The 24,534-nt window shown below is 36.3% G+C and overlaps 1 long non-coding RNA gene across 1 annotated transcript; it reads right to left on the bottom strand.

Moving 5' to 3' along the window:
* Positions 1–3,039: 3,039 nt before the first annotated feature.
* LOC148131516 (uncharacterized) lies at positions 3,040–14,670 on the bottom strand. The gene is made up of 4 exons (XR_015748383.1): positions 14,531–14,670; positions 12,426–12,622; positions 8,844–8,933; positions 3,040–3,059 (listed from the first exon to the last, which is right to left on the bottom strand). It is a non-coding gene; the product is annotated as an uncharacterized LOC148131516 (long non-coding RNA).
* Positions 14,671–24,534: the final 9,864 nt, after the last annotated feature.

Below are 24,534 nucleotides of genomic sequence, written 5' to 3'. Positions count from 1 at the left end.
AGCTATGAAGAAATTATAAACTAGTCCTCCAAATGTTCTGAATCTTATGTATATGTTTTTTGATATATAGACCATATTTAACATTTTTTTCAAGGAACAAGTATGTGGGGGAATTAAGGCAAAATCAATAGTACTGTGTCTTGTTTTTTAAAGGTTTCCAGGAGCATTTGGAGGAATTTGTATATTTAACTATACTAAAGTTAATTTGGCCTTACACTATATTTTCTGAGCTTCCTAGCTGGGCAATTCTAACAAGTTTTTAACTATTTTAATCAGAGGTTCCAAGAGCACCAACGACAGGCTGGGGCAATGCAAAGACCAATGCCTTTGCTTTTCCCAAACTGTACTTTTGTTGCAAGATCTGGAAGAAAATCAACATTACAGAACAGCAGAATAACAGAGTTGGAAGGAACTTTGGAGGTCTTCTAGTCCAACCCTTCCTCTGCAGGAAACCCTATACCATTTCAGACAAATGGTTGTCCAATCTCTTCTTGAAAATTTCCAGTGTTGGAGAATCCACAACTTCTGGAGGTAAGTCATTCCACTGGTTAATTGTTCTAACTATCAGGAAATTTCTCCTTAGTTCTAGGTTGGTTCCCTCCTCGATTAGTTTCCATCTATTGCTTCTTGTCCTGCCTTCAAGTGCTTTGGAGAATAGGTTGACCCTCCTCTTCTTCAGGGGAACCCCTTAAATATTGGAACACCATTATTATTACGTAACTCTCCACCTAGATGCTGCTCTATTCTAGGTTTTGTTTCCTTGGGGCTTTTCTGGGCTTTTCTGTCTTTTTCATTTTTCTAAAAGTCTACTGAAGAAATGGCTTCCTGATTGTTCATTGTCCTTTTAATCTCTGTGTACTGCACATCACTGATAATTATATTGGCAGCTAAGCCAGCTGACTAAATGATTGGCTGTACTAGCCAACTACGTTGTTGGGGAACTTTGCCATATAGGCCTGTGCTAGTCATATTTTGGTTCCTAATGAAGTACCCAGCTATAAGCAAGTCTGTTTTCCTGGCCTCCTGCCCCCCTTGAAAATTTCCCAGTGAACCACCCTGGGATGAAATAAATAAAACATGATGCTTCTCAAGAAAGGCAGTGTTAAATCCAGCGGAACTTTGATTAGGCACATTTCTGCCTAACTTGCTTTCAGTAATGAGGAGTAAACAAGCCATCTTTGCAGAAGGGTGATTTGAAGGCAATCAAAAAGGTTAATGAAGGCACTCAGGTATCAGCACACTCTGTCTCCTGATTCTGCAGCAAGTCTCTGCCTTGTTCGTTTACTCAAATGGCAGGGTCCTGTTTTAATGCCAAGTCGTGAAAAGGAAACGGTTTCTCCCTTTAAAAAAAAAACTGTTTATCAATCCCACAAAGAATCCTTTTAAAATGCAATTGCAAAGACTCACTGAACTTCCAAGGCAGCAGTTTTTTGCCTTCCTTCTCTCATAAATATTACAGCTGCTCAAGGAAGTCACAAGATGTTATACACAGTATGCAAATAAACCTTTAGGTGCTAGTGGCACATTATCAATTGCATTTTTTAACCCTGTACTTAATATTTATTTATTTGCAAAAATTTCTAGAAACTGGTATCACATTCTTTTCAGGATTTGGAGGGGCTTTACTTTAATAATTCATGAGATCTATTTTAGTTGCCCCTTTAATAATTTTCCATGTAAAAATCTAAAGTCGCAGAACGAAAAGGAACTCCACTCTATCTGTTAATCTTAGTAGCACAGGTAAACCCATTGAGAATGATAGGAATCAGTCTCCAAATTCAAGGGTTGAGGAGTTTGAATTGACTTGTACTGTCTCAGTCTGCATTACAAGAATTAGAGGAAGAGATTGGAGTAGAGCATGGGTGTCAAACTCGCCGCATCACATTGCCATCATGTTACGTTTCACAATGTTTTTCCCATTTGCGGAGTTTGGGTGGGCATGGCCTGTGCGTGACACATCTGGCATGTGGGCCACCAGTTTGACACCCCTGGAGCAGGGGGAGAGGATATATGTATGTGTGTGTGTCTGTCTGTCTGTCTGTGTGTGTCTCTGTGTCTGTGTCTGCATCTGTGTCTGTCTCTTTGTTTCTCTCTCTCTCTCTCTCTCTCTCTCTCTCTCTCTGTGTGTGTGTGTGTGTGTGTGTGTGTGGATAGATAAATGATAGATAGATAGATGTATATATCTATGTGTGTGTGTGCGTGCGTGCATGTATGTGTATATATACATATGTGGATGTATATATCTAGATCTAGAAAGATGCATACATGAAACATTCAGAAATCATACCATCCAGCATCCTTCTAGCTGGAAGAAATGATTACTTGGATCAAGGCACCGATGATAAAACTAAAGCTCATTATGTCTGAGTCTATACGAATGATTCATAAATGAGTTTCATCAGTCATATCAGCTCAAGTACTGTACTAAATGTACCTGGCATTCAGTTTAATATGAGAACTACAAAAGTTTAATGAACTCAACAAGCCCATTTAAATCTTTTCTATTGCTTTTATGTTCATTCCATGTATGCTACTTATAACTGATTTCAAATATTTAATTCAAATAAAGCATAACGTAACCAGATTACATAGCCAATTCACTTTAGTTACAGTTATGATATCATGAGAGAAAGCAATCCTTCAATTGTTTTTTTTTTTTGCAATCCACATTTTAAGATAGGCCAAGTTAAGAAAGAGGCATGACAAGGATTCCCAGAATGGCCTTTATTATATTAAGATAGAACAGTAGATCCTGAAAGCCTGTCCAAGTTCATCTCTGCCCCCATCTTATATGAAACGAGATCAAGACAGGTTTATGGTGACCTTCTTTCTCACATTTTCTATTTCTCCGGATTGTGTGATCTTTTCTTCAAGTCCTCTCTTAAGAGTTTGTTCATTCCTTCCCTCATTTCAAAGCAAGTTATGCATTCTTCCTCTGCAGAGGATACAACACAGCATTCTGTCCAGCCAACCTGTTTTCTTTCTTGCTTGACAAAGCAGGTTAGTATCTTGCAGCAATTCTAGCCATATATCAGGGCATTACTTTTTGATAGGAGGGACTTCGGTCAGGGTGCATTCAGGTCAAGCAATTGGGGCACAATTAAAAAAGCATTATGTGTTGAAATAATACCCAATATCACTAAGAGTCTGTTATTCAAGGCCTGATATTTTTAGCTAATAGAACTGTAACCCCTCTCTTAAAGCATCTGAAGGCGCTCTCGCTCTTGCTCTCTCCCCCCACTTCCTCTTTCATTCTGCCCTTAGGATCGGATGAATGTATCTCAATATCTTTTTTTTCCTAGGGAAAAGGGGAGAAAGAAAGAAAAACTAACTTGGTTTTCTTTTCTAGTAATACTTTTTCTGATAGATTTGCTGGTGCATTGGTTTCCATTTCTTCTTTATCTTTTTCTTTTCCTTCACTCATTATACTGAAGACTTGTTATCACTTGCATACCCTCACCGATGCATATGCATTAGAATAGAAGAGATACTTATACCAATGCATAAAATAAATGATTACTTCATTTATATCAAGCAACTGATAATTTTTAAATGAAGATGATAATAATGATTACTATTATTCTTATTATTTGCAGAGTCAAGGCTGTGAACACTGCAAGAAAACTATAGATCTTTACATAATTGTATTGGATTAATATGCACTAAGTGTTTTAATGCATAATGCCCTGGTGTGTATTAAAGACACTAAAAATCCACTTACATATTATTGTTATATCATTCTCATCTCATATTATAAGAATCACATACACTCTCAGTTCTGATTATACATATTTTCTATGAAAATTTATATGTGTACCTATGTTGACATGGCCCAGACTTAAAGACAATTGAGCCCCAAATTTCTGCTGCTAGGAGAGATAGCTGTTTTGCCTTATTTTATGGCCTTTCTTGCCACAGTTGTTAAGTGAATTACTGTAGTTGTTAAATGAGTAACATGGTTGTTAAGTGAAATTCACTTTCCCATTGACTTTGCTTGTCAGAAGGTTACAACAGGTGATCACATGACCCGAGAACACTGCAACTGTCATAAATATGAGGAGCTTTGGTCAGATGACCTTGGAGATGCTACAATGGTTGTAAGTTTTAAGTTGCTTTTTTTCAATACCATCGTAACTTGGAATGGTCACTAAATGAACTATTGTAAGTCAAGGACTAGCTGTAATGACCCTGGGTTAATTATATGGACAAAATTGCAGCTGAGAACTGGGTCCATTATAGCCAGAAAATCTTCCCCAGGAAATGTTTAGTCCTGGTTGGTTCTATAAGCACATTATTCCTTGTGAGATATAGGGAGAGTGAGCAAGAAGAATTGGTAAATTGGCCTTAAAGTAAAGTTATTTTTTCTCTCTTAAATTTCTATGCTGCCCATCTCACTCTCCCGAATAACTCTAGGCAGTTTACTATAGGATAAAAGCAGATATAAAAATATTCGAAACATTAAAATTAAGATTTGTCACATTCAACCAGAATTGCCATATACTGTATATTCTTGACAACGTCTGACCTTTAATCGTATTTTATTGCAGCAGGAAGAGAGCTGTATGGTCAATTCACAGATTGTTCAAAGAATAGCTTCTGTATTCTTACCTTTAACAAACTTAAGGAAGTGCTACAGGCAATGCTTATCCACCCACTCATCCACCCACTTTTTTTCTTTTGTGCTAGACTAGACTTTCCTGTGAGGTTTCCGTCAGTTTATGATTTGGGCCCAAATCAGAAATACAGTGAGAACTGAAGCTCATGGATTTTTAGCCAAGACACCACAATGTATGAAACAAATGGTGTATTAGGAGGGAGGGAAAATCAAAACAAGAAATGAAAACATTATCCAGACATGGTCAGGGCTTAAGTAAAGTTTTAATTCAAAAGATGGCCAAACAATTATACAACTTGCATTCGGCTGGAACCAATGGGGTATCAAATAGCAGTTACTCAGCTAGTGGAGGCTAAATTTCAAATTACAAAGCAAGAACAGGAAATGGGCCATAGTTCATAAATGTAGAAAAGCTGTACACTGCTTGGAGGGCGGAGCTGGCATCCCGACGATACGGCATGCGATCTTGGAGGTCTGAGATCGCTGCCAATATCTTTGCTCCTGGATGGTCCAAGTGGATCTAAACCGTCACAAAGAGATGGTGAATGTAAAGTGTCGATCCCAGGGATACCGCAAAGTCCCTGGTAGATCCAGGAGAAGCTCTTTTTGCCAGCGGCAAAGAGGCAGCCATTAAAGCTGCTGAAGTTGGGACAGCTCTGAAACAAAAGAGAATGGAAAGAGAGAGTGTGCCGGTTTGGTGAGAACTTTTTCTTTATTTTAAGATTTGAAAGGACACCCTAAGGGAAAGAAAGAATCTGTAAAAGTTTTGACAGAAGTGATTCAGTGGCGATGTTAAACAGGAATGTCAAAGTAATATTTTTATTTTTTTTCTCATTGCTGGATTTTCTACACATGATCTTATATTTTGAAACTGGACTGGTTTTTTTTCCTCTTCTTTCATGTATTCTTTTCCCCTTTTTGACTTTATAATATTTTAGGCTAGAGACTCCCTTTTAGTTATTTTTTTAAAATATCTTTTTCTTTTTTTAATTAATTCTTATTATATTTTGCTTGGAAAAGAAGGGGGAAAGTGAAAGCAAAAGAAAAGCTGTACACTGCATTCCATTTTGCATGGAGAAGGAGCAAATAAGGAACCTGTTAAAACAGATATTATTCTCATTTACTGGTATATGAGAAGAATGATCCACAGTTCTGCATGCATCTTGACTAGATTTCTTCCCTTCTTCCTAATCCCAAAAGCCTTGGGTATTTATTTATTTATTATTTATTTATTTATTATATTTATATGTCTTACCATCTCACCAAAGGCAGCCTTATGCTTTCCTTGAGATATCGGGCCTGAGTGTTTACTTCCAATCTCATCTATATAATCACATATCATTAAAATACGTAGGTGGAGTTGCTGTCAATTCATAACCAACCCTAACCCTATATGCTATCTATTAATTCAGAGAATGTGGTTTTCATATAACTTGTTTGCAAGGACTAAAATGACTAATACACATTCATCCAAGAGGAGCAAGTTGATGGCAAGCACCATATTTGATCAGAGCTGATGTTAAAGTGCAGAAATGTACCAACACTCCTCCATCCATCTTAGGTGATTGGTTTTTGTGTACCTTCCATGCAAACCAAAGCAAGGCCAAAAAAATGTCTATTCCACTACTGAAAACCATCTTCAGGTTGGTAACAGTTAGTTATATCTCTGATGGCTCCTTCTTCGAGGATAGTGTTTTTGTTCACCAATTACAAGTGGTCCTCAACTTATGAGCACAGTTGGGACTGGAACCTCTGTCATCAAGTGAGATGGTTGTAAAGTCAGTCACACCTGATTTTACAACTCTTTTGCAATGATGATTAAGCGACTCTCCATGGTTGTTAAGTGAATCCAGCTTCCCACATTGAGTTTGCTTGTTGAAAGCTGACTAGGAAAGTCCTAAATGCCAATCACATGAGCCCAGAATGCTGCAACAAGGTAAATGAATGCTGGTTGCCAAATGCATGAATTTTTATCATGTGACCATAAAGATGCTGTGACAATTGTAAGGAATGGTTGTCACCATTGAAACTTCAATGTGTCATTAAGCAAATGGTAAATCGGGAACAACCTGCACATTCCTAGCAGGAGGTGATGTAATACATGCCTGTTTGACAAATAAAAGTCCTAAATCACCAGGAAGAAGTTTAAGACCCCATTTATTTATTCATTTATTAAATTTCTATGCCACCCACCTCCTTACAAGGTGATGTATGGTGAAGTGTTCCAAAACTTATTTCCTGCTGCCCCATATCCATAGCTCTCTCCTACACTGACTGCTGAAAATAGTAGAGGGATATCCCTCATCAAAATTGTATTGTAAGTCCTAATTTAAGATTTGCACAAACATTTCCCAATGTCTATTCTGATTGGGCCAATATACCAATAAATAAAATAGACTTACATATTTCAGTGGGGAAATGTTCCCTCACTCAAAGAGAGAGAAAGAGAAAGAGAGATAGTATTGCCTATGGCTACATATGTTGCATGACCTTATATATATGGCCCCCATTCATCAAAAGAATTACCACCCTTTTATTTAACATCTGAGCACTTTAGTATCATTAAAATATACTTGGGACTCTGATTCAAATTAACTTAGTATATGTTGATAATGGAGTAAGATTCATTAAAATTATATTTTTGTCCAGCTATAACTATAAGATCAAAAGAAAGAAAGAAATTGTCTTTTTATCTACAAGGATTTGTTGGCCCAAATAAAAGTTTATAAAAGATTTATTATGATGAAATGGAAAGCGTTCTGAGAATGTGAAAGAAGAAATGTCCTTAAAATTATAGAAAAATATATATAATCATTTATTACCATGCAATCAAGAAACCATTATGCAAAATTGGTAAAAAGCATCTCAGATGAATTACATATGCTCACCAATGTTTATGTAATATAAGCTATAGTCTTTTGACAGAACTAATTAAGCCCTTTTAAAGTAATAGAGCCATTCATCTAAGTGTATAATGTGTAGCATCCTATTTGTATATTATTTAAAATTCACATATTTAATAAGCCAAATTAGTATTCTTTGTTATAATATATCCATTAGTACATCAAATGAAATACATGGCCTATCACTAACTTCTTAAAATGCACAACCTCTATTACAGTTAGCTAGGAGCAGGAACTATCTTAAAATTGTTTCAGTGTTGATCATAGACTACTTTAACCAGATATTGTCATATTTTATTGCTCTGCTTTTATGGAACTTCTCTGACAGTAAATATCTTTGAGCCAATTGGGACCAACTTGAGATAATTCAGGTCTTATCATTTCTTTCAATATTTTCAATTCATATAAAACTAGAGCTTTATATAAGTCTCTGCACAAACATCCTTCATCATTAAATAAAACAAAATATCATAAATTTCCACCTACAGTAGAGGAGGAAAAGCAGCTTCTATTTGATTTCTCCAGAGTTTTAAAAGCATATTTGAAGTGTTTCCCAATTTTATACTGGTGTTTCTTATTTATTCATTCATGATTGTTTACAATGTATTGTGGATCAATGAAAACAAAACAAAAAAATCAGAATAGGAAGAAAAGAGAAATATGCTTAAATTTAACTAACAAAGAACATTTTGAAAGTCCAATCCCTATCACTTTGGAGTTTCAGAGAAATAAACAACCATTCTCTTCCACTGGCAGAAAATTGGGCCCATTAACTCATCCAATTACCTCTGCCATCAACTCCACTAATTCTTCTTTCAAATAAATAATTCTAAAGTGGGTTGGTTTTGGTTTTTTTTTAGTTTAAAAGAACTAAGAAAGACATAATGCCTTCTGTCATGAGTAGCCAGCTGCAGACTCCATGATGAATCTATTCCCCGAACTTTTGTCAATGAATGTTTCAACGGAAATTTGTCTTTTGAGAACTTGGAAGAAATCTTATGAGATGAATTGCCAGAAAGTAAAATTAGCCCTTGTTCTCTGGCACTGTAGAGTTCTTACACTCCTGCTCAGAACTTATACACGGATTATTGCCTGTATAAATGAGCACAATTGCACTTTAATATTAGCACCCTTAATTGTGCATTACATATGTGCTGTGGTTTAGCTGCATATTAACCCCTGAAGGTATAGTCATTTAATGTTTCTGCTTTAATGTATTTTGATCGATTTATTGTACTAAATTGTTCAGTTATATTTTAACATCTAAATACATGTTAACATCTAAATAGTATTTTCTATTCTTGCTGTTTAGATAGCCTACTTACCTAAATTCTCTTTGCTTGGAGGAGGATTTTGAGGGATTTTGTCAGGAAGAACGTGGAGTATGCAATTGAGATTTATTCAGACCGAGTTTACTATTAAGAAAGAAAAATAGTACAGATTTATCAGCAAGTTCAGGGAAAGGAAGATCAGATACATTCTATATACCTGTTTTAATTTGTCTTTCCTTTATAATTGACTAATTGTTTAAAATCTTTGAATTTCAAAGGCAACTAAAATATAGGCAATTCTCGATTTATGACCACAATTAAGATCAAAATGTATATTGCTAAGTGAGACATCCATTAAGAGTTTTGCTCCATTTTATGACATTCCTTGACACAGTTAAGTTAGTAATATGGTTGTTAAGTGAATCTGGCTTCTCCATTGACTTTCCTTCTCAGAAAGTTACAGAAAGTAATCACATGGCCTCAGGACACTGAACCATCATAAATATGAGTCAATATTCAGGGTCTTAATTTTAATCACGTGACCATGGGGATGCTGCAATGATTGTAAGTGTAAAAAAAACATTTTTTCATTGCTGTTGCAACTTTGAACCCTCACTAATGAACTGCTGTAAATTAACTTCTATGTTTTGGAAGCCACAAAAAAAAAAAACATTGGAGGGCATAGGGGACTGTATATAGCCTATAGATTGCCTCATCCTCATTTAAAGAAGTATCCATAAGAAAAATGCTAGAAATTATGAATATTGTAGGTTTCTAATTCCTGCAAGTTTCTTCTGGAGCATACATGGACAATCCTTCAGCTTTTCCGTACTGAAGGAATTATGCCATCATATTTTATGCAATTTCAGTTGTCTTACAGCCTGTCTTCTATTCCAAGCAGCCATTAAGAAAAGGAAGCAATGTTGATTATTATATAGGCTACTCTACATAATAGGTAGTGATTTGATCTGAAGGATTATTGAAATTATACAAACTTGTCATAAGTCATGCATCAAGCACAATTATCTAGATGTACAACTTTTGGAATGTCTTATAAAGAAATTCAAAATTAACCATCTTCTGCCCAAGAATATGACCGGGATGAGTTCCCATTCTTGCCCCAGCTCTTGCCAACCAGCAGTTCAAAAGCAGGCAAATGTGTGTGAATAAATAGATACCACTCTGGTGGAGAGGTAACAGTACTCCGTGACATCATGTTGGCAACATAACCATGGAAACCTCTTTGGACAGTGTTGGCTCAATGGCCTTGAAATTGAGATGAGCACCGCCTCCTAAAAGGTTGGCTATGATTAGCAAAGTAAAATCTGCAGGGACTCCTTTACCTTCACCTACCCAAAATATGCTGTAGGTGTGATCACAAAACAGAATCTAAAATGTTAGGGTTATATGTAAGTAAATGAGAAAAATATATACAGAACAGCCATGAATTAGTACTGTATAAGGACATTTTTTAATTTACTTCCTGGGATCATTGATAATGTAAAAGCTCAGAAGTGTAGAAACTGCAGTTAAAAAGGTTACTACTAGACATCAATAAAAAAACTTGAGAATGAATAGGAAAGTGAAACTAGAATAGAACAATCAGCCATGCAAAAATAAGAACACTTAATGGATGAAGCACTCTAGTTTGCTGTATACTGAAAATCTTATGCCAACTTGTTCATCATACTACATTTTGTTAAGTTAAGGAAAAATAGCCACTTTTGTCAATTAATAAAGACAGCCATGATTATTTCCTTGCCAAGCATGTTTTCAGAGATGAATCAATTCCAGTTTTTAAATTTAAATCACATTTAATTTAATTTGATATATTTTCAAGTGAATGGGAAAATAACTATTGCCTAATTCTATAACATAGCCATTATAAATCAATTTTTATTTTCAATAGATGAAATGTGTGGTGACCAAACTGTTGGTACTCTATTTGAAATTTCTACAGCTCAAACTACTCAACCCAAGGCTCTATGCCCAGATGTGTAACTGAATGCTACAGCTGTTTATCACCATCAATCACAATGATGGCTTCAAATCCTTTTTCTAAGCAGTTTTTGAACAATTTGGAATGCTTTCCCAGGATTGCCATGAAGTTTTCTCCAGATCATGAAAATGTTTCAATCAACATAAAGGCCATATAAATCTAGCAATGAAAATATTATTTTACCTAATTAAACTCTGACATTGTTATATTCAATCCTTGATAAGAAAGGAAGAAGATTGGATGTTGTTAGGAATATAAGTCACCTAACAGGTATTTGGGTTAGAAATATATAAACCAGGATAAACATTTTAAAACTGTATCTTTAAGAAAATGCAAAACTGTAATTGGGTGTGGTTTCTCAAACGGCCATGAGATGGAGCCAGAAACCTGGGTTGTCTTAGTCTTAGTCTCAGAAGAGAGTATGTCTCAGTGAGTCTCTGTTTCCCTTCTGTTGGAGAGTATTGCTGTTCCTCCATTTTTCCTAATTGACTGATATTTCTGGATTTAATGTAAGTCTGATAATGAACTGTTTTTGGATTATCCCTGGATTGAAAAACTGACTGATTTACCTGTGAATGACTTTTGGACTGCTTATCTTGAACTTTGCTTAATGTTTCTGGAAGTAAAAACCTACATTTACTGTACAGTGTATCTGTGTGCTGTATGTGTATTATTCAAACACTACTCTCAAATATGTCTCCCTGTATACGCTCATTCTCCTAATGGGGAATTACCTCAACAGGTGTCAATATCGCAATCTGATATCTGTTAAAAAAAAACAGTGAATGCAATTTAACAAGATTACCAGATTAAAATTATTGGAGAAAAATTATTGTCCACTGGACCAACAGCAAAGGTAAACTTAAGTCTAGGTTGTCTAATTAATATAACTCATACAAACAACTTAATGGATGGTACAAATGTTCAATAGAATAACAGCTGTTTCTTCACATATAAACTTTAACCCTCTTTAATTATAAACATTATTTATAGAAACAGATTAGAAGGAAAAAATCACAACCAAAATAATGAGCTATATCCATTTCTCAGTCATCTTTCCCACTGACCTCCTTATATTCAGGAAAAACTTCTAAAATGTAGACCTCTTGACAACCTGTCAAATGTTTATTATCTAAGATTTTACATCACACCGAGATTCTCCATGGATACATAAAACAACATAAAATGTTGTCCCGAACATGAGAACCAGGAAAAGAATGGAGCTAGAGTAGAGTTATCCCAATTTTCCTCATTTGCTCTTTTCATGTGCCATTGTAATTAAGTTCTAGAAATCCAGAAGGCTGCTTTTTAGCTGTATACTGTCGCTGTGCAAAAAGTTCAAAATTTGTATTGTACTTTAGAAGTCTGTATTTGTCTCCATCTCAGCACAGTACCATGCTGTACGTGGCAATCATGTTGTTTGACAGATATTTATTTTATTTATATTTCAGAGTTCTTTACCACCCACCTCCCTCAGAGACGGACTCTCTGGCATATGCCAGTTCTATGACATTTCTTATATCCCAACCCCAAACAATCAACTTTTTTTATCTCCCAACTCTTCTGAATTCATTTTAATATGTGTCCTATATTGTTTTGATTTGTTTTCAGTATTTTTAGATTTATTTATCTATTACCACAGGCATGTTTGTAAATATGTAGAGGTTTATTTGGGGGAGGGAGGTGTTGTGAAGTTAAACACCAACCAATCAACACTTGCATCTTCTGCCCAAAAGCTGAGCATAGGGAACTGTCAGCCAATCAGCGCTCACATGCCAAATAGTAAGTCAGTCCCTTGCTTGACCTCTCAGGTCCATATGTTGTCCTTCTGCCTCTTCACAAAAGAAAAGAGAAAAGAATTAATGACAAACATTTTCATGTTTCTTTGTTTACCATGAGAGCCAATCTCCTCTGCCTTTCAAACAGCAGTTCTGCATTCTGGACTGTTTTTCTAAGCATTCTTGTTTTCTACTATAAGAAAGATCCCACTAAATAAATAAACTGAAAAATATCACTAAGAAACACCTAGCATTTTAAAAAAAACTCAAGAATAACATAAAAATAGAATATATCTCCTTTTGCAGGAGAACAATTTTGAGATGGCAAGGAGCATTTGGCACAGCAGTAGTTCAAAATGCAGCTTCCAAAATTCCCATCTAATTTATCTCAGTATAGCTGAAAGATACCCCAATGGGGAAAATTGTTTAGCTGTTCTCTGCCAGAACAAAAAATTCCCAATATTAGAAAATCCTACTGATATCTGTTCTGTCCCACCTGTATCCACAGATGAAACTTCAAGTTATATAGTTCAAATATTTTACAAAACCAGAGACAGAAGATTCAGTTGCTCTGTTATCACAGTCCTTTGGCAATCCTCCTAGAATCTGTCCGGCAATTCTGTATAATTCGTAAATCACAACGCAGTAATCAGACGCAAATCTTTCCAAGGCAAAACTCACTTTGTTTCCAGCAAATATTACAAAGTCATGCGCTCTCTTATATCCTCTAAGAGAGGGCGTGTCAGTCTCATTAATTAATCCTTTGCTGGACGTCTCTTTTCTAATTGAGATTGACGTCTCAATCTTCTCCTAGTTCTGGCATCCAGCCAGCATCCGGCAGTTTCATCTCCGCTTGAAACCTCCGACACACTTTCCTGATTAACAGTTAACACCTGAGGTTTAATTAGGGAAGTAGGTTCAGGGGAGAGAGTGGCCTCTGAATCTTCCAATAAATCAGGTTCATCTCTCAAATCCAACTCCTCTCCCTCTACTTGACTCCCCTCTAAGTCACTTAATAATGCAGGCTCGAATCTCAGTGCCAGATCTTCTTCCTCGCTCGAATCCACATCTGCTGATTGATCAGGTTCAAGTCTCTGAGTCACAACAGATACCTATTACTTTTTTATTACTAAGAAAAACTACTGTTCTGGAAAATAATGTAGATAGAGGTTTGAACTCTTCAAATTTTGGATTGAGTCTATGATTGATTTTGGATTGAGTCTATGATTGATAGATAGACTTATTGTTGATGGGGGAAATGCAGTGTCAACCACAGACACAGAAAAGAAAAAAGAAAATTGTGTAAAAAAAGAGGAGGAAAAATAGAGAGAAGGAATAGCAAGGAGAAAGAATTGATGAAGGGGAGAAACCATAACAGGCAAATGATTGTAAGCAATGGTTTTGATAAAGTTGGGGAAAGGAATAAAGTTGATTTTACTGCTGATTTGAAACAGTTGAGTTGACCTGGTTGAGTATCTTTAAAGAATATCAAGCAATAAAGCCTCCTTAACTCTAAAATCTTATGTTCATTCAGAGATATCATCCTTCTCACACTGTTTTTAAAAGTTATGAATTTAGAAATATTGTATCAGATGGTCCTGCTATGCAATACTGGAATCTTACATGAAGCTCCATGTGAATAAAATGGTCATTCTCAGTTACTGCTGCATTTTAGAGGCAAGGTACTTTCTTTGTTATACTTCATGTTTCTGTTAACAATAAAAAGAATTTGGTTTTCTAGCAATTCATCCAGGTTGGAGCAGAGTAAATGAGGATGGACTTGGCATAAGGCCTTGACAAAGATGGATTGTGACTTTTCCAGGCTGCTGTGGGCCTATTAATTAAATGGTAAAAGATTTTCCCATGAAAGCTAGTAAAAACACTGCAGTCACTTCCAAAGCAACAGAGAAATAAACACCACGCACAGTGAAATGCTTTTAGCAAGCACATGTGAAAGTACTTACCAAGAGGAAATGAAAATGTATCATTTGTTGCCATTCTCTGTGCCTCATCTATGGCTTTGTTGGTAGTTTGATGTCAGAAAACACAAAATCACAAAAGGGCTACAATAATGACAACGTAGCAAGCACCTAACACAAGCCAGAACATCTGGGCTGCATGTGTTTAAACAACATTGTTGGAGGCAAACTGGGAAGCCAAGAATATGTGCGTCATAAACCTTGGTGAGAAAATCTGAGTTTGCCTGCTTATAATACTGTGTGCATTTAACATGTCACTCAAGGAGTGGGGGGAAAATTAGAAACATTGGTCCAGCTAGCTTTTTGACAGACAGTGGTAATTTTCTAGCCATTATATTTAACTGCTTTATTTCCATTTTTTTGTGATGATTTATTGATTTAAAACTAGTCTAGGATCTATTTTTAAGCAAGACAAGACAGTTGTCTTCAGAATATAGATGTCTATACACAGCACCAAATCATATGCTATATGACCTATCCTGCAGCCTACAGTACCAACTATCTTTGTGTTTTATGTTCAGTGGTACTATCTCTCCCCCCCCTCCCCATATTCAATCATGTCCAATTCTCACATGCTGCCTGGACAAGTCCCTTCCATTTTCTTGGCAAGTTTTTTTCAGAAGTGGTTTACCATTACCTCTGTCCTAGGGCTGAAGGAAAGTGACTGACCCAAGGTTTGGGCCTTGTCTAGACTGACATCAACCCCAAGACAGGATTAATATTCAAATAAGGATACCAATAGAGTTTCTCAATATGATCATCATATTAGAAGAGATTCTTACTAGTTCATCTAAATCTTGATCAACTTTATTCTGGGCTACAGAAGAGATACAAAGTCTTAGGCATTAGCCTCCAAAAGCCCTGAGTGTAACTCTCCAGAGGCTGAAATTGTAATAATTAATGAGAGAGGCATATCTAATTTTGTTAAATGTGAAGCCATACTGTAGCTTTTATTGTAACCATATTCCTTCTGCATATGAATGCAGCACCTAGTATGAGTCTCAAAGCCAGGGTCACAGAAAAATGTTATAGAGAACTGTGTTAAAGGGAATTAGCAAAATGCTTTTTTATATGTTTATATCACTTGATTTGGAATACAACTGTAAACTTTCAAGTCACCCAGCCTTGTGACTCACAAGTAAATTATATAACCACCAGAACCAAAATCTGCTAAAGATGTTTGAAAAGAGATCTGGCAATTCCAAATAATTACCCAGATCCCCAAGTCTTACTGCAAGTTGCTTTCTGTGCCTGATCTAAAGACAGCCATTGACTGTGTCAATCCATAGGTTATGTCAGCCAGAGCCAAATACACAAAACAACAGCTTTATCTTACTTGTGTTTCTAAAAATGACAATCTTTATCTGTTTTGCAAAGAGGTATAAATATCTACAGAGAAATCTCATGAACTGAAATTGAACAACTCAAGAATCTTGGGAAACTCTAAAAAGTATGATCATAGAAGCCCAGACCAGCACAATACCACTGAGAAAGAAAAACAAGAAATCCAAGAAGAAACCAGCATGGCTACACAAAGATCTCTCTGGCAAATTGAAAGAAAAAAAGGACAAGTACAAAAAATGGAAAGAAGGACATACAACGAAGGCAGAATATCAGCAGATAGCCAGAATCTGCAAAGATGAAGTCAGGGTAGCAAAGGTTCAGAACGAACAAAGTTTTACAACAAAAGTCAAAGATAATTAAAAAGTTTCTTCCAACATATAAATAACAAGAAAAAAATCAAGGAAACAGTCAGTCCACTAAAGAGAGAAGATGGCAAGGAAGTAACAGGCAACAGAGAGAAAGCAGAACTGCTTAACTCATTCTTTGCATCTGTCTTCAAACAAAAAGAAACTATAGCTCAACCCACCAAAAACATAACTGTAAAAGACAGACCAGAAATAAAAGTTAAAATAAGCAAAAAAAAAAAAAAAAAGTAAGAGAACACCTCTCTGATCTTGATGAAAACAAATCATCGGGGCCTGATGGATTACATCCCAGAGTTTTAAAGGAGCTGGCAGAGGTCATCTCAGAACCACTGCACCATATCTTTCAAAAATCCTGGAGCACCGGAGAACTACCAGAGGACTGGAAAAGAGCTGACATGGTTCCCATCTTCAAAAAAGGAAAAAAAACAGGCCCAGGAAACTATAGATCAATCAGCCTAACATTAATACCCAGGAAGATACTGGAAAAGATAATAAAAAAACAGATCTGTCAACATCTAGAAACAAGTAAAGTAATAACTAGCAGTCAGCACGGGTTTGTTAAAAACAGGTCATGCCAAACCAATCTTATTTCATTCTTCAACACAGTGTCTAAATTAGTAGACCAGCAAAATACTGTGGACATAATATATTTAGATTTCAGCAAGGCATTTGACAAAGTAGACCACAACCTACTTCTTAGTAAGCTAGAAAAAAGTGGAATAGATAGCACCACCACTAGATGGACTCGCAACTGGCTGGCAAACCGTACTCCACAAGTAGTCCTTAATGGGTCTAAATCTACATGGAGGGAAGTAAGCAGTGGGGTGCCACAAGGTTCTGTCTTAGGCCCAGTAATCTTCAATATCTTCATTAACGACTTAGATGAGGGAATAGAAGGGGAACTTGTCAAATTTGCAGATGATACTAAGCTGGCAGGAATAGCTAACACCCAAGAAGATAGGCTCAAGATCCAGATGGATCTTGACAGACTAGAACACTGGGCCATATCTAACAAAATGAAATTCAATGTAGAGAAAAGTAAAGTCCTACACTTGCCTAAGTGAAAAACCAAAAGTACACATATAGACTGGGTGAAACCAGGCTCAATAGCAGTAACTGTGAGAGGGATCTTGGAGTCTTAGTGGACAACCAGCTAAATATGAGTCAGCAGTGTGCAGCAGCAGCCTAAAAAGCTAAAGCAATCCTAAGTTGTATTAACAGAGGGATACAATCAAGATCAAGGGAAGTACTAATACCACTCTATAAAGCCTTAGTAAGACCACACCTAGAGTACTGCATCCAGTTTTGGTCACCACATTATAAAAAAGATGTTGAGACTCTAGAAATAGTACAGAGAAGAGCAACCAGGATGATTAGGGGACTGGAGGCTAAAACATACAACAGACGTTTGCAGGAACTGGGCTTGGCTAGTCTAGTAAAGAGAAGGATCAGGGGAGACATGATAGCAGTCTTTCAATATTTGAGGGGCTGCCACAGAGAGGAAGGGGTCAAGCTATTTTCTAAAGCTCCTATAGGCCAGACAAGGAATAATGGATGGAAACTGAACAAGGAGAGATTTAACCTGGAAATAAGGAGAAACTTTCTGACAGTGAGAAAAATCAACCAATGGAACAGCTTGCCCTCAGAAGTTGTGGGAGCACCATCACTTGAGACTTTCAAGAAGAGATTGGACTGCCATTTGTCAGAAATGGTGTAGGGTCTCCTGCTTGGGCAGGGGGTTGGACTAGATGACCTACAAGGTCCCTTCCAACTGATTATCTGTATCTATATCTTACCTGTATCTGTATCTGAATGTATAAAACAAGTACAAATAGTCCTTTGTTTTTTCTTTTTCCTTTCCATAAATTTGCATGTTCTTATTTTTTTTATTAGGTCACATTTTTTCACCTCCTGGATAATCTCAGATTATAGAATCTCATGCATCCTTTTTATTACTATATAAATTAAAGCATACACAAACACAATGTAAAAGCAGCAGCAAAAATGCTGTTCACAGGAACATTAAGATCACGAAATCAGCAGCTTATAAAGAAAACGCATATAAAATGTTTTATAGATGGCACCTGCCCCCTTCGAGATTGGCGAAGATGCACCCCAACACGAGCCCCAATTGTTGGAAATGTCAAAGCATAGAAGGTACCTTCTTCCATTTGTGGTGGTCGTGCAAGGAAACCCAGAAGTACTGGCAAAAAATTAGGCGCTGGCTAGAGGAAATAACCAAGGAACAAATAGAGTACAAACCAGAGTCCTTCCTTCTAGGAATTTTCGATAAACAAATACCCAAAAAATCGAAGTATATTGTAATTCATATCTTAACCGCAGCCAGACTGGCATTTGCCCAGTGCTGGAAATTATCTTCCATTCCCTCTGAACATATGGTTATTCAGAAAATTTTACAATGCGCCGAAATGGACAAACTAACCCAAGCACTAAAAAATAAAGAATCCTCATCATATTACAACAATTGGAATCCTTTGTATAATTGGCTAAACCAAAGATAGATCATCTCTAGGAAAATTATGGCCGAGGGCCTCCGAAGCAGAGATAAAGAAAAGCACCGCCGATGATACTTTTGAAGAAGAAAGGATCTTACAGACAGTCACAAAATATGGTTTTATTTTAACTGTTTTCCCTACTCTATTCTTCCCCTCCCTTACTCTTCCCTTTCCCCTCTCTTAGGCTTTCCTCTCTCTCCCTCTTGGTCTATGCCAAGGCCTATTTTTCTTTTTGTTGTACATAATTTGTAGTTGTGTTGTTCTTTTAAAGGTAAAACTAATAAAGTATTTTTCCAAAAAAAAAAAAAATGCTGTTCAAAGGAGTTAAATACAACAATGTCTCCTGCATGTAAACTAAACAAATATATTTTTCTATTATATATTTGATTTAAATTTTGGGTTACGTATGAGAGTTTTTCTCTGGGTATCATGTCAGGATTGGGAATTAGAAGCTCTCATTTACATTGGTTCCATTTTTTTGCTCAATGAATTGTTGTTCCAGTTGAGATATGGAGGAAAGATCAACCAGGTAGTTTCTATCTTTATGTAGTGCTTTTTTCATTGGTCAGTTCATTTTCCAGGTTTTCACTATTTATATGAAGCCACTGGATAGGATATTCCATAAATTCACGCCAGAGTAACTTCAGGAATTGCTTTCAGAATCTTTAACTGATATCTTGCAGAGTTTTGCAAAGATTAGAGAGGCTGAAGTTGAATCAAAATAATACCACACTGTTTCTTCACTGATATTCTCCATATCCCCAGTGTTGTCTGTTGGTGACATAGTATTGTTTCTGAAAGAGCAGGTGCATGACTTGGGCTCTCCCAGATTCCTGGCTAGTGCTAGGATTGGCAGGTTGAGTCCATTGCCAGTGAAGCTTTGCTCAGCCCAGCTGGTGTACAACAAAGCTTCAACAAAGTAATTCATGTCCTCATTAACATCTGCTTGGACTTTTCATGATGCTGCCTTTGAAGACAACTGAAAGCTCCACTTTTTTTGACTGCTATAGGCACGTTCATTTATAGAATTGCATTGTGCTGAGATTTTATCCTTCTAGATTTATCATACTGTGGATATTTTATGGTATTGTTGTACATACACTTTAAACATCCCTGAGTCTCCCCACTTACACTAGGTTGAACAAAGAAAATAAAGAATAAATAAATGAATAAATGAAGCTGTACAGGTGAATGTAAGAGTCAGGGGACACATTTCTTGAAGGTTGTTTATTTAAAACAACTCTATTTTTTTCAGGGATTGCTATTACAGAAGGAATTTTCTTTCCAAAAAACTTTCAAAGCAAATTTGAAGCTTTGAAAAAAGCTTCTTTCCAATATCTCCATTTATTTCACAATCACATTTATTTTTGTTTAGATAATGCTCAAAAATAATCCTTAAACTTTCACTAATAACTAAATATTAATATTCTCTGTAGGAAACAATAAACTTAAGGGGTTAATTTATATAGTAAATTCAGAATTACAAACTGGCCAAATGTGTGTGCAAATGACCTGTACTGCATTCTATAGACCTCTTTGTATCTGTATCCTATCTTTAACCAATCTACAGTTAAATACAAAGAGAAAAATATTGGGGAAGAATGCTTCCCAATTGCCTTTTTTTTTTTTTTTACAGTGCAGCTGCTGCTGCTGCTGCTGTTAGGAATAGAATGATGATGTTGAGAAAATATCGGAGAAAATTTGGAAAAACCATCTCTCCAATTTCCTGCCTATAAATTTGGTGAAAAATTTCATAAACAGTTGTGCCCAGCTCTAATTATATTGGAAATCGGTCCATTCAGATAAGTCAATTTCGCATGTGCAAATTACTCCAAACAAACATGGATTGTGATAATTTCACTGGTGAATTCAGCCAGCTTTCTTATTCCTGCATCACCAGCAGAAATGAGATCTGTTGTTTTCTTAAACATGTCAATGTTTAAGATTTCTACATTTTAAAAAGAAAAAAAATAGAAATGAAATCGTTTGGAAATAAAAATAAAATATGTTTATAACTACTGAACTTTAGGGATAATGGAATCAGGCAGAGACTTTTTGTTCCAATAGTTTTATAATAAAACTTTCCTTCATACTCAGCCATTTGTTGAAATTAAATTCTGAACCCTTTGATATTCCATTACATCCCACACAGCCATTTGTTGGCAGCCAGAAAATATTAGAAATACAAAAGACCTAAACCCCGGAGGAGATTTTACACCTTGGTAGGCACCATCCCTGTTTGCCAAGTAACACATCAACTTCCCTTTCTCTGACAATATGTTTAATCTGTGTTTTTTCATAGTAGGCTTTAAAATAAGCAATTCTTCTTAGTGTTTTCCTTGGGTTGATGCATTATGTCCTATGATACAAATAACCTTTAAGGCATGAGGAGACTCAGGAGAAATGGCAACTGTTCCTAAACCTCTGAAACACTACAGGATAAAACAAAAATGTCATAACCATTACTTTATTTTAACAGGCTTGTTTACAACCAAACAACTGAAAATAGGCTATTTAAGATCTATCTTCCCTGAATCTAGAAAGTGAGGTGTTTTTATGATAATCCCTGAACTTAAAGATTTATACCCAAGATCCTTAACCCTATTTATTAATTCTGTATCTTTTTTTTCTCTAAAGAGCTTTTTTATTGACATTTGGGTACTTATGGAAATACACTGATAGGTTCATGAGCCTTTTTATTAAAAGAATATACAAATGACTTTGTAGGAATCTTTCCAAGAAAATTTATAAGAATGCCAAATTTCTATCAAATGTATTGGGGAAAATAACTCTTTTTTTGGGGGGGGGGAGGAATAGACATATTGGACAATCCTAACCATGAACAGTTTAGGAAGATTTAAAGTTTCCAGGTCCTTCCTCCACTACCACTGTAGTCGTCATAGGTATAAAATGCCCTAGTCATTTGGGGAGTGGCTACAGTTCAAATGTACACAATATGTTTACCATTCATAGTCAATGCTATGCAAAATTAAATTATTCACTCCTTCACCAAAGCTTTGAAAAGAGCCAAAAACACCTGCTAAAAAAGAAGGCAAATATTTTTGCAAATGACCTTGAAGATGTTCCATCACTGGAGATTTTCAAGAAAACATTAGACAATCTTTTATCCAGGATAGAATAAGGACACCTGTCTCTGGGTGTTATGGAGGGGGAAATCTCCAAAATCCCTTCCAGCCCAATGATTCAACAAAGAGGCCCTAAGTATCAGAATTTTATTATTGGCAAATAGCCAAAGGTATCAGTGCATGAATGATGTGAATGAGTATAAAAGAGGCCATAAAGTCTGTTGCATGGGGGATATGAGAGCCAGTTTGGTCTAGTGCTAAAGGCACCCAGTTAGAAACCAGAAGACTGTGATCAAAGCTGCTTTTCAAAAGGTAGTTGGGCTTTCTTGTTTTTTTCCTTGAAAACAATTCACTTCTCATCCAAGTAGCTTCTTCAGTTCAGTTCATAATTGAAGAAGCTTCTTGGATGAAAAGGGAAACATTTTCAAAGAAAAAAATCAAAAAAGTTCAGTTGCCTTTTGAAAAGCTTCTTTGGGACAAGAATCATGACCTGGATGATTGAGAATTTCCATAGATAGGAGATTATGAGTTCTAGTCCTGCTTTAGGAATGAAAGACAACTGGGTGACTTTGGGTCAGTTGGACTCTCTCAGTACAAGTCACCTTGTTGTTGTGTGGAAATAGGAGGAAGAAATTAGGTATGTTCACTGCCTTGAGTTACTTACAAAGTAATAAAGGCAGAATCAAAATCAAATTAGCTCCTATTTCAGACAGCTTTATGGAGGGATTAAGAGAAGAGAAAACCCAAGTTCCCTATATCATTAAGTGAAGAGAAAGGAGAAGAAATTCTTGGCCCATCCAGGCTGATGAGAGAGATGGTAGTGTCAGGATTCCCAAAGCAGAAATGTGGAGAATATAAACATTCAATTGTCATTAATGACAGAGAGTAAGAAACACAAAACAAGAAACAGAAAAGGGCAACATGGAAAGTGAATGCATTGGATTTGAACTAAAGGAACTGTACATTCTGAACCAGCCTTGCAAGCTCAGTGATTTTTAACTGCTTATAATAGCTTCCATTCCTAAGTTATAATAAATATTTAGCTTCCAACTGTGCTGCTCAAGTTTCTGGGAAGCTGAAGCCTGGTTCATGCCTGTCTTGGGAAACCTAATGGTTGGCTGGCTAATTCTGAGGTACACTGAGGGCAATCCCACAATATTTTCCAAAGAAACCCAGCCTGGAAATAACTCGTAACTATGTAAGTGCAGGAATCCACATGCCACCTATGAACTTCTTTGAAACTATTATTTTTGTTCCTTTGAAAAAATGTATGGCCTTTGAAGTAATTTCTAAAATGTATCTTTTTATTCAGTTGAATGAGCATAAGCAAAAATAATAGTGGAGATTTTGTCTGCCTAGCACTCATTTGAAAAGCTAAATATTTCTGCTTTTCAAGGGTCTATCTGCTTGCTCACAAACTCAAAATAAATCCTCTCCTATATCAAATTTGTATTATTCATCCAGCATAAACTGTCTCTCGCTCATTTGCACAAAGTAGAGAATAATATTGCTTGGACTGTTCTGGAATTTAACAGTTTGGAATTGGCTGGTATTTATAGACGTGTGTAATAAATCTCCTTTTGAGACAAAGGCATGTGTTGAAATTAGGTAGTAGGTCTAGCTATTGACATACCTATTACAGTTTGGAACTCCTGCTGTGTCTCATTACCTCTGATGTTACACTGTGCTTATCTAAAGGGAATGTAATACAATCTGCCTCATAGTATAGATTTCACATCCTATCAGATGTTTATAATGAAGTTTAGATCAGATTTATTGTGCTGGCGTCATGGTGACTATGAAGAATTTGGATTATCTGATCAAGCAAAATCCAGTCATATAACACCTTTGCATCTGAAATTTTCAGTGATACTGTATCTTGCCTTCCTTGGGATGGTAATCAGTCCTATTCCTTAGGGAGTTATTAATTTGCATCCAGGACCTCTGTTTTCTGTATGTTCTGTACATGACAATTAATAAATAGTGAAAGCTGCAATCACCAGCCAAAAAAATAAATCTGTTCTCAGAGGCTTTATATTCAGAAATGCAGCATTTTTTTAATGAGCTAACAGAACTCTAATGTCACCTATCTGCTGATGTAGCTTCCTAGTGCTGTTTTTTGTACAGCAAGTTAAAATTTCAAGGGAGCAGCCAGAAGTGTAGAGAGACAAGACTGTCAGCCAAAGCCTGGAATGCATTTCCTCAAAAAGATATGAAGCTATTGAAGTTTGTGTTGAGACATCAAGGCACTGGTCTTTGAGCAAGGATTTCAGCAGGAAGTTTGATTCATTATAATCCCTAAGATGGTTTCTCCCCACTTGTCTTCCTCCTTTAAGATACATCTAGACAGCCACATTAAAATGTAGTCCACTGATCCTACAGTTAATCTGCTTACACTATCCTGACAGAGAGCCATATTCTGCCTCAGTACCAAGCTGGAATCGATGCTATACTAGACATTGTAATGAGGAACAAGTTGAAGAAAGTCATGGATGGAGTCTCCTGACTGTCTTGCCCTTCTGACTAATTGAACCAGATAAACACAATGTGTGTCTTGTCTGCCAGGTGTTTGGTTCTGGCGATTAGTTTTTTTGGCCATGGAGTTTATCTGTGCTGGGTGGTGGTGAGATTGGGCGTTGAGGTAGCGGTTGGTGTGTGTTTTCTTCTGGTATATGGTG

This window comes from Notechis scutatus, chromosome 3, assembly GCF_049901735.1.
Source record: "Notechis scutatus isolate UNSWTSFEM ecotype Mainland chromosome 3, rNotScu1.2, whole genome shotgun sequence".
NCBI classification, from domain to species: domain Eukaryota; kingdom Metazoa; phylum Chordata; class Lepidosauria; order Squamata; family Elapidae; genus Notechis; species Notechis scutatus.
Note: the sequence above shows the minus strand (reverse complement) of the source record. Positions and strands in the feature narration are given on the sequence as shown.